A 15,549-nucleotide genomic window follows, 5' to 3' on the forward strand; every position below is an offset into this window, starting at 1 on the left:
GTTAAATATTTTGGTTACAACACCAATGACCACTGCTGAGCCCAGATAGATATTTTTCTTGCGTGAAACGCATAAAAACGGGTTTTAAGGAACACTATGTCCCAGGATCGTCTCACTGATCTTGTAATACTGTCAATAGAAAAGAGTATGATGTCCGAGATGGAGGGGTGTTAAACCCCTCCATCTCGGACATCATACTCTTTTCTATTGACACCAGGGTAATTGGCAAGTTCTGCAGTAGGAAGGAACGTCGTATGGACTTCATATTTCGTCACTAGGCGAGTCTCAAATTAAGATGAATACATATAAGTGTATATAAACCGATATAGAGATTGTAGCACACTCAACCGCTACTGTTGTTTGAATCTTATGCAAAACAAGTGTTAAAATGGTATGAAGGGGAAACAAAGTGCTATGTACTATTGACTACATACGAATGAAAGTAAGTATTGCTCTTCTGAAATCGTTTGAGGTTAGCACTGTTCATAATGTATGTAGACAAACAGCTGTGTGTAGTGTCCTTGGCTGCAAGGATATGCAAGTTCCTCCAGTATGACAGAGCTGCTGTATATTTTAACCGTCAGATGACACATTATCTAAATTTCGCATATCCCGAACAATGGATCGGCCGTGATGATCATCCACTAAGGTCTCCAGACCTTATTCTATCTACTTTTTTCTATAAGGATGGATGAAAGGCCAAGTGTACAAAAACGATGTAAACACAGGTGACGAAGATATCGCAGAACTAGAACAACTATCGTACAGGCTCTACGGAATTCCGGTTTCGCGCTTTATGGGGTAGTTCATGGTTTAATTTAAAGGTCGAATCATCTGTTGCAAATATTTTTTCTTTCTTTTTTATTTATTCTTCTATTGTTTCCTGGTATACGCCTAGTTTTTTTGTAAAGGGAGCCACCAGTGAGGGGAATATAAATAAATAAATAAATAAATAAATAAATTAGTTATTAAGTAAATGAATAAATGAACAGATAAGTAAATGAATGAAAAATAATTAAATAAGTAAACAAACTACAAATAAATAAATATATATACATTAGTAATTAAGTAATTGAATAAATGAACAGATGAGTAAATGAATGGAAATATAATTAAATAAATAAACAAACTACAAATAAATAAATAATGTAAATACATTAGTAATTAAGTAAATGAATAAATGAAAAAAATAATTAAATAAATAAACAAACTACAAATAAATAAATTAATTAATAAATGCATTAGTGATTAAGTAAATGAATAAATGAACAGATGAGTAAATGAATGAAAAAATAATTAAATATATAAACAAACTACAAATAAATAAATAAATACAATCTTAGGAATATGGCCACATTGTTACTGGTCTGTCACTTCCTCACACTCTTCACCACTCCCTAACATGTGACAATTTAAAGGATCTAACCCTGTTGTCAGGTAGTAATTTTGCATAAAATCAGCGATCCTGTTAACATTGCTGTAAAAGAATCGGTCACGCTGAGGGCAGTCTTTGGACATTTTTCACTCCTCTTTTGCCCCTTCCTTTTTTATAGGCTGAGCGGTCCACTGTGACTAATACATTCGTCAATATTCAGAAAATAATTTTATAGAATGAAGAAAAATCGTAAAGGTAGCGCCATCACATGCTATGATACTTGGGGACATGGAGTTAGAGCCCCATGCTTCCTTGACCTCGACACTGGAATGAGGTGGTGTGATCAGTACCACACTCAGACACGCTTTTACCCCCGGGAAAGACCCGGTACTCAATTTGATACAGTCCGCATTTCACGAGAAGATCCGAGCAAGGAATGCGAGTTATTCCCCCACTCTTACAACCTGGCCCCGACACGGAACCGGCCGGCCATTGACTGAGCCTTGCTTGTCCCAGCCGGCCAATGACCATCACTCCCAGCCACCTGCTCCTTCAAACACGCTGGCTTACTCGCTCCTCTTACCCCGCAAGGACTGTACTCGCCCCGCAGGAATCCTCTCGTAAAATTTGGACAGTAGGAGGCTGAGTGAATCTAGGGACCGTTCTGGAAGTTTGACGACAAGAAAATTCCGACAATACTTGGGATCGAACCCCGGATCTTCCAGTCCGTAGCTAGCTGCTCTACAAAGGGAGCTACTCGACTATAGAATTATGAGTAAAAAAAATTTTTTAAAGTTATCTTGGACTATATTTAAAAACTTTTTCGTCATTTTTTCAAGTTTTTACGTCATATTCTGGTATTTTTAGGGCATATGCATATTTCCACAGTTTCAACGTCATAGAAATGCGAGTCCTGGTCATAATCCCTATGAGGCAATATAAATTTCGATTAATTTTCCCTTCCATATGAATGTCTAGCTCAGATATTGTAAGAGTACTTAAAGCGAAGTCACATACGGATGAACGTAAAATAATAGTCTTTTGTGTAATTGGGGTAGTAGTAGCCCATCCTCAAGACGAACTCGATGTCCGGGTCTGGAACCAACACATTTTTGTTGATTGGCACGGCGCTCTCCAGATGGGTCACGCATAACCCATTCTGCCCCTTTCCACACGTTGCGTTCTCCGGGTTCAAAACCTGCAAACAGAATGAGAAACAAGATATTTCAGAATTTTTGAAAACGTAGCGTTATCCAAATGTGAAAATGTGATAAACAAAGAGACTAGCATTGCATTTCACAGGACTAAAGAGAGAGAAGAAAAGGGAAATTTAAAAACACAAAAGGATAAACAGAAGAGATAGAAATTAAAACAGAGTATTAAATAAATTTATGTAAGCAAGAAATAAATAAGTGTAGAAGTGTTACAAATATGAAATACCGTTTAGCGCTGTATTACAGATCTCACATTTTAGTCGGTCTACTTGATGCAGTTGGTATAGCGCTGGCCTTCTATGCCCGAGGTTGCGAGTTCGATCCCGGGCCAGGTCGATGGTATTTAAATGTGCTTAAATGCGACATGACAGGCTTATGTCAGTAAATTTACTGGCATGTAAAAGAACTCCTGCGGGACAAAATTCCAGCACACCGGTGACGCTGATAGAACCTCGGCAGTTGCGAGCGTCGTTAAATAAAACATAACATTTAACATTTCTTACATTTTATCTCTGCCGGTTAGCGACCGTTAAATTTCAAGTGGGTTATCTTAGTCGTGAGCTTCAGCGTATTAAAAAGTATTGCAACCTTTGTGCCGCTTCCTTTCCTCCTCACCGCAAATGTGACGTTGCACAGAAATAAAACAATTATAAGATTTAGACTTTGATCTAAAGCTGCACTGACATCCATTTCACGTAATTTCGTGTCTGTGTGTGCTTTCACTTGAATTTCAGAGAGAGCTGACGATAAGTAGGAAATTCCCTTATTCCCAGTTTGAACCCGTTGCGGTGTCATCGTGAGCCGAAATTTCTCTCTCTATCGGTCGTACCAAAGAATCAATATATACTTGTATAATTTAATTTATATTGGAAGATTTTTACCCTTTGACCGCTGTACGTCCGTTTATATCATACACGCGTTTTGTAAATATGACTTGATAAATAATAATAATAATAATAATAATAATGGCTTTATTTAACCTGGCAGAGTTAAGACCGTAAGGCCTTCTCTTACACTCAACCAGGATTCAAACTTGCTTACACAGTTGAACATAAAACTGGATCGGAATTAACGTAATTACATTCTGATACAATTTAGGTACATAATGAGATCAAAAGAGATAGTTACATAAAATTTACCTCATAAAATAAAAATAAACATACTGAAATACATATTAATGTTGTTAGAATCAAATACGAATCATATAAAAACAGAAGCAGATAATGCAATAAAAAAATGTACAGAGTAAAAATAAAAATGAACACATTAGTATACATATTGGTATTAGATTACAATTAAGTAAGATTTACATAATTAAACCAGAAACCAACAATTGAATAAAATTTACACAAAAAATAGATTAATAATAAAAAACAACAACACAGTGGGATATATATTGGCGTTATATCTCACAAATTCAGAACATTTACTTATATACAGAATACAGATACAGTATAATTTCGTAAGAACTCATTGTTTAACACAAATAATAATATTCTGAGAGACATGTATTTTATAAATTAAGAGATTGTCTTTCCACAACGCTTATCATACCGTTCTAAATTGGCAACATGATTGCACATATAGAAATTCGCAATGATACATTTTTGGACATAAGGGACAAAATTTTGAGAGAGATATATAGGCTATTTTTGGAATAAATACAATGTTATTTTCAGTGAGCTTACGTACATGACATACTACGTTAGGGACATGACAAAAGTATCATTGAGTTGTTTTTTGATACGCGTAGAATGCTTTGTTTTCCCCTTTATTACATAAATATAAAAATGTTTATGTGTGCTTACTCGAAAGCAAGTTACGTCATTTACAATGTGAAAAACACGGAGTTTCTCTACGTTTTTGAGCGACTGTCCATGAGCTTTATTTTAATACGGCCATTACAAATGCTAGTTGCACTGAAACTGCAGTTGCTTAAAATCGATAGGCATGTTAGTGGATATCATAGGAATATGTGGGATAAAAACATCTTCTTCTTTCGTTTTGCCGGTTAATATTGTAACTTCTATTAAATTTTGCGTGAGTTTTTTCACACCATTTCTTGTTCCAATGCATACTTTTGGTGGGTCGATATTTCGCAATAGTACTATTGGTGGTTCGACATTAAGTATTAATAAAATTATGTGGTGGCAATTCTTGTGATTTCAAAGAATTCAACAAAACAGTTGGATAAACAGAGCTTGCTCACTATCTGCAACTGTATCGAGAAACTCATAATACAGTCCTGGACTGTGTAAAGATACTGATTGCATCAATTATGTACATTTTGGTCTTCATGATGTATCAATTTTGTTATTTAATTTCGTGTTATTTTTTCCACGGCCTCGTGAAAATCGATGTTGAATACAACAGACAATAATAAAGAACAAATTACTACAGAAGATTGCATTTTAATATTATGCATGAATGTTTGATCGTATTAATTTTTATTATTTTTTTTTAATTAATTTAACAACCATTTGTCCAGTTTTAATGTAATGTTCTTCTCCTTGTTATGAAGGTTAAATGTGCAAACTTTGGCAAATATTGGTCAAAGCGTGTAGATCTCTATAGAGAACATAGAAACATACATACCCACATTCATTTTTATGTATTAAGATAAATAAATAGGGAAAGAAAGAAAGAAAAGAAAGAAAGAAAGAAAGAAAGAAAGAAATGAGTGAAGTTATTAAGAAAGGGAAGAAGGAGTGAATAAATGATTTAATGAATGAATGAATGAATGAATGAACCAACGAATGAACAAATTGATGAATAAAGGAATAAATAAAGAATTAAATCTAAAAATAAAGGATTAGAAAAAAGAAAAAATTAAAATAAATAAATATTACCTTACTCTCTCCAGCAATATCCTTAACATTTGTGCCGTTTTCAAGGCGTTGAATAATATTTACTTTGTCAGAAATACTCAGACTTGAACGTGTTTCTGACATGATGCCTTAGCGGTATGCGGGAACTTGAATTCTCGTCACAACAACAGAGCACTTTGTACTGTTTTATTCTTTTTTTTAGATTCAAACGCACTCTACTAAATCGATGGAGTAGTGTATGCAAAGACTAAGAGGCAAGCGGAAAGAAAATGAATAAGATAAGTTTCGTCATTAATTTAGGCCTAACATAAATATTCTAAATACTTATATTCTTTATTATTCTTACAATTCCAGTGGTGTTGAAGACATCAAACTCCGGCACTGAAGACGTAGGTATTGCCGTGTTTGCGCCCTCGTACTGCAGGACGGCCAGCTGGTAGATCTTATCCAATGCGCAGGGCCCCATGCCTTGCACCTTGATCCAATAAGACTTGATTTCATTCGTCGCATTCAACACGAAGTCGTATCGCTCACCTGAAACAATTATTGTGCGTTCAATGATGAAGGAGGTAAATATTTGGACTAGATGAGACTGTGAAAGTCTGATATACAGAAGGTAAAATGTTCTATATTTTCATGCATATTTGTGATATTCAGGTTACTGACATCAATAATAACTATTAACAAACTTATACCTTTATGTCAGTGTTGTGAAGACAATACTTGAAGTTTTAAATTACAGAAATTTGTACGATGAATTTTCAAAATAAGGTATACAGGGTGGAAGTGAAATACACCTGCAGATTGAAAGGGGCGATAGGGTACACTTAAAGGAATATAAAACCTATTGTAATTAATTCACGGTTAATTACAAAATTAAATTGCAAGTTTCAGCAGTCCGGCAACATCGTCGCTAACACAGTAATCTTTCTTCTATTAATAAAGATGTAAAAGCTCAACGATCTCAGATGTCTCTGTAAACTAGCCTCCCTTTCTGGCTTGAAATTAATGTTTTTTTTTTTTTTTTTTCAATTAAATTTACAGGAAAACCGTCCACGCTATTGAAACACACCAAAGGGATAAATTATTATTTATTAGATTTTCTATCGATATGGACAAAAGTCACGATCTACTCGCAATAGTTTCAGAATAAGAGGGTGTTAAACATTTAGGGAAAAGAAAAAATCATTTTTTCTTAGAAAACTATGAACTTTCCACCAATATGGTGTATTCCCTGAGGATAAAAAACGGTCGGGGAATGATATCGACCAACGAATCCATTCTAGCTGTTACTGACAAAAAAAATACTTTGGTACAATGCTTCATAAGTGATACCGCAATGTGGATAAAATTTATTGACCCCCATATTCGGTTTCATGACGTATGTCGAAGACTTCCAGTTCCCGGACACGTCTTATCTGTTCAAATATTATCAGTCTTAAGTCAACTTCATATTGTAACTTTTAATTCAACACAATAATGTAACTTTTATTCAAACAATAATCACTTTCTATAATTTAATTTAAACACTCCCGTCAACAATGGGATTTCCACTCCACACAGCAACACAGTATTTGTTATTGCACTCCACAGACGACAATGATAATTCACTTGCATTATTGAGAACAACAATGTACTGCTAATCTCAACTAATGTTCACAAAGCACTATTTACAACACAAAACTGTCAGTTCTCAGTTCACAGTTCGTTTGCCTTGGCTAGTTCTTCTAGCTCAGTCACCAAGTTCACAGTGTCTCGAACCCAAGACCTTCAGAGACAGTCCACTGAACTTCAGGTTCCCCAACTGCGGTCCACTGCACTCGAACTCAGGACTTCCGGCGACAGTCAACTGGCCAGGACGCTCCCACAGCTGCGGAAACACTCAAGTCGAACTCCGGTCTCGAAGCTGGCTTCACTGCTACACAAGACTGACTGGCTTGCTGTCCAAAAACCAGCAACGACTGACTTTCTTTGAAGGCTGCTCGCTTTCTATAAGTTAAGCCATATTTTCCAGAGACTACGATTTCGAGATCATTCTCGTTACAACAATCAGTTCGCCTGGCTTCCAGCTTCCCCTTTTTCCTCGCACCACACAGTACTTGCCCTGGCAGTAGATGCGTGCGCAACTTCATTTGCCGCGCCCAGCCACCGCCGACCTCGCCCTCCTTCTGACGGTCGCGAGATCGAATCCCGAAGCAACGAGAAGTTTCTAGCAGTGTTTCCACAATATATATCAATGTTCAAGGAACATGAAGAAGTAATGCTGCTTACCTGAGAATATGTCAAAGTAATCAATTACGACCGGTTTCACGGGATTGGCGTCCGTAGCAATGAGGGTGAGGTTGTGGCCCTCAAAGCTGATCCTGGTGTGACAATGGCTGCAGGTGGCCGCAATAATCCTGAACCTGTATCTTTTCCCTGGCTGCACGTGGAACACGGTATACGGCGTTATCGTGGAGTTGCCTGACTTTAAGTCCTGAAATAGAAACATTTTCTAACTAGGAATTTCAAACATTTATGCAGAGTGTAAACAATTTTGTATGATATTTTAATATGTGATAGAACTGAACAAAACAAATAATAAAGTCTAATAAACATGTGCCCTAAAATCAATATCTTCTGAGATATTAGAACTTACTTCTTCGTAGCAGACCTAAAAACCCTAAAAAAAAAAACATAATAAATCTAATAAACAAATTTATATACAGGGTGATTCACGAGGATTTGCCTTCCCTTACGGAGCTTATTTCCGAAGACATTCTGAGCAAAAAAAGTCATATAAACATGTGCCCTAATCTCAATATTCTTAGAATTACAGTAATTTGAAGTTGTTTGTAAAATACCGTTATTCCCTAGTTTTAAGGATAAAGAATATTACAGATAAAGGATTAACTGTTAGGGAGTATCATTTCTTTAATTATCTAGTATTCTGAAGCTAAAAATGTGTTGTGAATTCCATAGTTGCTTCGTACAGATTTTTTTTTTTCGATTTTTTACTATAAAATTATATTTTCTTACTCATTTATCACAATTGTTACAAATCACGCCACTCTTGTAAATTCTTTCCGATTGTACATTAGGATGCTTAATTAAACTGTAAAGAATCAACTTCCTAAAGTCGTACGATTTGTAACAATTTTTGTGATATGTGCGTTGGAATGATGTCATTTTTACTTAAAAATTGAAAAATAAAATCTGTACACAGCAATTAACAACACATTTTTAGCTTCAGAACACTAGTCAATCACAGAAATGACACTTTTGAATAGTTCATTCTCTATTTGTAATATTCTGTTACCCTTAAAACTAAAGAAAAAAGTTATTTTACTCACAAATTCAAATTAATGTAACTTTCAAAATACTGAGATTAGGACAAATGTTTAAATGACATTTTTTGCTCAGAATGTCTTCGGAAATAAGCTCCGTAAGTGGCGGTAAATCCTCGTGAATCACCCTGTGTGTATGTATATATAACTAATGTAACTTTGAAAATATTGAGATTAGGACAAATGTTTAAATGACATTTTTTGCTCAGAATGTTTTCGGAAATAAGCTCCGTAAGTGGCGGTAAATCCTCGTGAATCACTCTGTATGTATGTACTGTATATATAACTAATGTAACTTTGAAAATACTGAGATTAGGACAAATGTTTAAATGACATTTTTTGCTCAGAATGACTTCGGAAATAAGCTCCGTAAGTGGCGGTAAATCCTCGTGAATCACTCTGTATGTATGTACTGTATATATAACTAATGTAACTTTGAAAATATTGAGATTCGGACAAATGTTTAAATGACATTTTTTGCTCAGAATGTCTTCAGAAATAAGCTCCGTAAGTGGCGGTAAATCCTTGTGAATCACCCTGTGTGTATGTATATATAACTAATGTAACTTTGAAAATATTGAGATTAGGACAAATGTTTAAATGACATTTTTTGCTAAGAATGTCTTCCGAAATAAGCTCCATAAGTGAGGGTAAATCCTCGTGGATCATTATTAAATTCCTTCCATCAAAAAACTTACACTATAAATGAGTAATTTTATTTGAAATGGTAAAATTCTTCACAATTGCTGAAAAAAAATACCCTTAACTTTGAAGTAAAATATATAATGACATGATTTTGAAATACCGGTATCTATATTTAAAATTATATAATTTAAATCAAAAATATAAATAGAAGGTATTTAAAATATGTAACTTAAATTAGTATTAATATATTTTATTTAACATACTGTATGTTTTAAATAAGTATCTTGTTAATTTTTGATAACGGTATATCAGCACTGTGAAGATGTAGTCTAGAAATGTAATGTAGACAGTGCTTTCAAAGACATGTCAAAATCAGGTTGCTCTTCTTTTGTACCGCGGTATCTTCTGCATGTTAAACTAAAGTTTTTTTTCAACTAAAGACATGTTTATTTTTAGTAACAAGATGTGAGGGCTATTCATAAAGTAATTTCCGTTTTTATATTATAGAGCGCGCGGTAATTGTCATAGCGACACCGTCTTTGCAGCATGTTCGCGTGATTCAGTTCTGATACAGAGAGTATCGTGTAGTCGTTACTCGCAGTGCTACGTGTGTTCAAAATGTGTGCTCCAATTGAGAATCTCGCCAGATGTGAGATACGTTTGGTGATATGATTTCTTATGGGGAAAATTCTAAAGCTGCTGAAATCCATCTTGTTGCGCTCTGAGATGTTTTCTTTTTTATTTTCCACGATAACCCTTGTTCGCATACTGCGCAGCGTACTGTGTCCGAACTGCAAAATTTCAACTGAGAAGTGTTTGGCCATCCTCCATACAGGCCTGATTTGGCGCCTAGTGATTGCCAGCTTTCTATGCATGTGAAGAAGTGGCTTGCATCGTAGTGCTTTGACGATGACAGAGAGTCGTAGGTTATCTTCATTCACTGGCGGGAGACTTTCATGATTGCTGTATTCAGAATATATTTACACGTTCAAAATATGTTAATTTAGCCGGAAATTATGTACAAAAATAAATAAAAATTTGTAGTTTGAAACTAAACATATCCTTTAGCCACGTTACCATTTTTGTTACAATAAAACGGAAGTTACTTTATGAATAACCATCGTATATACCACATATTTATCACTAGAATTCGTGGAATTGCCACGAGAATCGTACGGTTTACTACGCACGCGGTATAGACTGTATGAGAAGCGGACGTGCAACGGATTGAGTATGCCTCTTATGTAAACACTGAGCGGTATACTGCGGTTACAATAAAACCTGTATCCTGCGTTCAAGAAATATAATGAATGATCATTGAAGTACGAAACGTCTAAACATGTAAATACACAATTATTTTCTATTGAGATATATTAACTAATAAAATTTAATGTAATATACTCACATCAACCTTGAATATGTGCATTGTAGTGAAGAGTTACGTACATTTTGAGCGGCTGCGATGGTCACTCAAACAGTTTTTATATTGGGAAAATGTACGTTCAACATCACACGATGTAATAGGTGCATATTTGAAGAACGGAAAGTCACTACTTTTTAGTACACCAACTTCAGACGTCTTGTTGTGACCTGATAGTACATCATTTATAATACGAAGTTGTGAATAGGCAGAATTTTTAGCAATAATGTTTCTCAACTTACATTTCACTTTTTCTGAAATTAGTGAATTGTTATTTTGGATAACGGTTTGTGATACTTTATACACTATATCAAGGGCTTCTGAGAGTTGTAGTTTAGACGATTCTAACAGGGTGATGCTTTTGGACACGATTTTAAAATTAGAATCAATGAACAGAATATCTTCCAATAGCTGTTCAGAAGGCAATAATTTTACAGCTGCAACAGCGAAATTGTCTGTGCTATCAAAGGCATCAATTACCTCCATTATTTTGCCATAATATTTTGCATAATAATTAACAGCATCCAACCACGTTTCCCAACGGGTCAAGACTGGCTGCGGGGGTAAGGATATTCCAGGGGCAATTGTTTGGCACAGCAACACACTCATTGTAGTATGTTTGATTGAATTCTTGTCTGCACTGAACAAATGTTAAGCTTTGACTGTTCCAACCACAATAATGCAAAAACAAGTGCTTACATAGGTATACATTAGCTATCACTGCTCTATCTATTTGGACCGGTCACATCTCTTAACATGAACTGCTTATACAACGAGACCGGACTGCCGCTCACCTCTTCTATACTACCGTACATCGGCAACCTGAATTGATGCTGCGTGTGGCAATTCAACGAAGTCTATTTATCACTGTCGGTTGATTTGACTCGTACGTAAAGTACTGAATATTATGAAAAAATTAACATAATAGAGTGGCCGGGAGGAAAAAGGTCTTAAGTATAAATTTATACTTTTCAAGAGAGCAGTAGAAAGATTGAAATTGGTGTCAATTCTAGAATTTTTTTAATTAAGAGGTTTTTCCTCGATATTATTTGTTTATATTTCTTCTAAAATAGGTAATATTGGTGATTTAAGAATTTTCTTGATTATTTCCAAAAATAGCCGCACTTAAGCCCTTTTAAGACTAGAACCCGAATTGAGTAGAGGAGACTATTTAAACTTCAGAACTTTTTCATGTCAAAATAAATGAGAAATGTAAATTATTAGGAATCCAAAATGGGTCTTAAACAATTATAGGACTGTTTATCCTGGTGCTTAAAGTTTTAAAAGAAAAGAGCATCAGTATATGATAAAATGGCTAAAATACAAGTTAGACCTTTTTAATAGGGAAGCGTGGAAAGTAAATATGTGATAGTTTGTAAGGAATAAAATATTAAATATGCTTAAGTCCTTCATGCTTTGTGTGCTCGATTTTAAGACGTTTGGTAACGTTCTACAAATCCAATCAGGAGTCTTATTTGACTTTAACCATTTTACCAGATTGTGGAGAAATGTTTCCGCTTTCAGAATATATATATAAAAATCTCATTTTCACAAAAAAATTGATTTAAGACCTTTATCCTCCCTGCCACAATATAAGTTTACTGTTTTCATATACAGTGAAACATCCCTTAACGGACACTTCCCAATAGCGGACTCCTCTCAATAGCGGACATTTTAAAATTTCCCTGAAAAATAACATTGGCCCTTATGATAAAATTCTTCCAAATAGCGGACATTCTCAATAACGGACGCGGACACTGAAATGTATCTCCCAACAACAATTAAAACATCCAAATAACGGACAGCGAGAAAGGAAAAAAAGAAAAGACGGTTGTAAATTAAACGGAATTCTAACGGAATTCTTTGCAACAATCATTATCGTGCATTTTGACGTTCTTTTACTTTATTGAAGGTTAGCAGCACAGTTGTTAGTTGTGATACTGTACGTGAGCAGTCCGTACTTTCTTAGTTTGTCAAGTTGAGTGTTCGGAAGTACAGTCACATTAAAAATGTCACAAAAACGTAATCTTTGTCACTAAAAGAGAAAGTGGATATTGTAAAGCATAGAGAGAAGGAGAAATTAAGTGTTCGTTAGCTGGCCACAAAGTTTAATGTAGGAAAAATTGAAGTTAATGAAATTTTGAAAAACAAGAATGTTATTTTAAAATCATACACTGAGAGTGCAAATGAGAACACAAAAAGATCTTTTCCTAAACTGACAATTTAACATATGAATGGTTCTGCCGTGCTAGAGCAAATCAGATGCCTATCTGGGACCTTGAGTAGAGAGAAAGCCTTAGAAATTGCAAAAGAGCTGGGTTATTCTAATTTTAAAGATTTGGGTGGTTGGCTAGACAAGTTTCGGTCACGACACAATATTTGCTACAAAAGTGTATGTGATGAATCTGCAGAAATTGCATCTGACATTTAATTTTTCGCCGGCGGTGTCCACTATTGGGAAGTTACACTGTATAGGAAATAATGAAACTTGTTCCAACTTAACAATTATTTCTCTCCATATACTTATTAAATTATAACGGGTAAAGTATTTGATGTTTTTCTATTTTGAATAAATATTTTATATCAGCTCTGTGAGGAAGTATTCTATACTAATAATAAATCTGTAGCCGAAATTTTTTTGGTAATTTTCGATTTTCCAAAAATAATTGGTCCTAACATATACAATTAACCACCCTGAAACCGAAAATCGCTCTTTTGAAATTTTTGTTTGTATGTCTGTCTGTCTGTATGTTTGTTACCTTTTCACGCGATAATGGCTGAACCGATTTATATGAAAATTGGAATATAAATTAAGTTCGTTGTAACTTAGATTTTAGGCTATATGGCATTCAAAATACATTATTTAAAAGGGGGGTTGTAAGGGGGCCTGAATTAAATAAATCGAAATATCTCGCTTATAATTGATTTTTGTGAAAAATATTACATAACAAACGTTTCTTTAAAAATAATTTCCGATAAGATTTATTCCTTGAAAAATTTTGATAGGACTAATATTTAATGAGATAAATGAGTTTTAAAATTAAAATAACTGCCATCTAAGACCGTGTAATGAATTAAAAAAAAATGACTTCGTCAATAAGGGGCCTTAGACAGCAACAATCGAAAGCTATGAAAGATAGCCTACAGATAATGTTTCTGTGTTTGTATGAAGTAATATCAGAAGCTAAATTAACCGATTTGTATAATTAATTATTATTTCACCATTGGAAAGTGTAGTTTCTCTAGATGGTCATAATGCTATAATGTTATTACAGTAACTTCTGAGTGAATCGAGGACAGGTAAGATTAAAATAGCTTCTTATGCACAGAAAAACTGATAGGCTATTCGTTTCCTATATTTCCTAAAATAATTTTTATGAACAAATGAGTGGTCTCTGGATCAAAATGATCGCATTTTAATTATGCAAATACAATTTAAATTAAGTAACATAATAAACGATTTATCCTTATATCAAACACGAATGTTCCCTGGATCAAATGTTCTATTTTAATTATGTAATTACTTTATATTTATTTGTAACGGGTGCAGCGGAGCGCACGGGTACGGCTAGTCCAGAAATATGAGTAATACAGGGAGTACTGTGAAATATATGTCAAAATCAGGTCGCCCTTGAACCGCGGTAACTTCTGCGAGTAATATTGAAACATTTTTCAATATAGCAATTATTTCTCTCTATATTTATTCAATTATAACTAAAAAATTAAGATTTAAAACGAATAATAAATTGTGTAATATTGTCATAGCACGTGCACGCACCTTGTACCGACCTCGTCCGTTGATCAAGAAATATGTGAATATGTAGTTATTTAAATTTCTCATGCCAGGAAATTGATCCTCCTCGCTCCTATGGAACCAGTCGGTCACTAGGATCACGTGGTCAGGCTTGTCGAAGTCGTATAGCTTCCCATTCGGAGAGTCTTCCTTCGGCCTTCTCACCACGAGGGATCCTTGCAGACCCAATACTTTTTGAGTTCCTTTCGACACAAAAGAAACACACAAATATAAGTAACTCCTGCAACTACTTGGTTCTTGTTTTGACTCGGTTAATTTGTTACTGAACTCATAAATTAGCAATGAAACAAACATGATAAATATGCATAACTAATAAATGAATGAACTTCATGTACCGGTACTGTAAACTGTATGCAACTAGGAATATACAGTACAGAGCGTCTCAGGAGGAATGTAAAATACCTCAATATGATGACTTAAAAATCTACTTAAAATGATCATTAAAATGCCCTTAAACTAATGGAAAAATAAAAAACATTAAAAGAAAATGACATTTAAATATTTTTCAAAGTACTCGCACCACAACTTCTTAAAAATTAGTCACGTAGTTTCAATGACTGCTCTGCAAATCTGGGAGAGAGGAGGCAACTTCCTGGAAATTGGCTAACAAGCAAACGTTCTAATGGGGGCAGATAAAAAAGTTAAATTTATTTCTTCCACCATGTTAATAATGTCAAAAGAAGTCCTTATACAAATTTTGGCCACTCGACCGCAATTACGAGGCCGTCCAGAAAGTGATTTTCTCTGGGTCTGTCTATAGAAAAAAAAGTACAATTGCACGGAAATATTTATTGAAACAGATACAGTAATTGTTGCGCTATTTGTCAACATATCCCCCACTGGAATTAAGACATTTGTCATACCATGGGATCGATGGATTTTTGTATCCTTGTGTCGTAGAACTCCCCCGCCTCAGATCAGAACCAG

The 15,549-nt window shown here is 34.6% G+C and overlaps 1 protein-coding gene across 1 annotated transcript in view; it reads right to left on the reverse strand.

The window, feature by feature from the left end:
- Window positions 1-15,549, reverse strand: part of LOC138690925 (uncharacterized) — a 125,824-nt gene that overhangs the window by 110,120 nt on the left and 155 nt on the right. The gene's annotated exons all lie outside the window — the stretch shown is intronic.

Source organism: Periplaneta americana, chromosome 1 (assembly GCF_040183065.1).
Source record: "Periplaneta americana isolate PAMFEO1 chromosome 1, P.americana_PAMFEO1_priV1, whole genome shotgun sequence".
Classification (NCBI taxonomy): Eukaryota; Metazoa; Arthropoda; class Insecta; order Blattodea; family Blattidae; genus Periplaneta; species Periplaneta americana.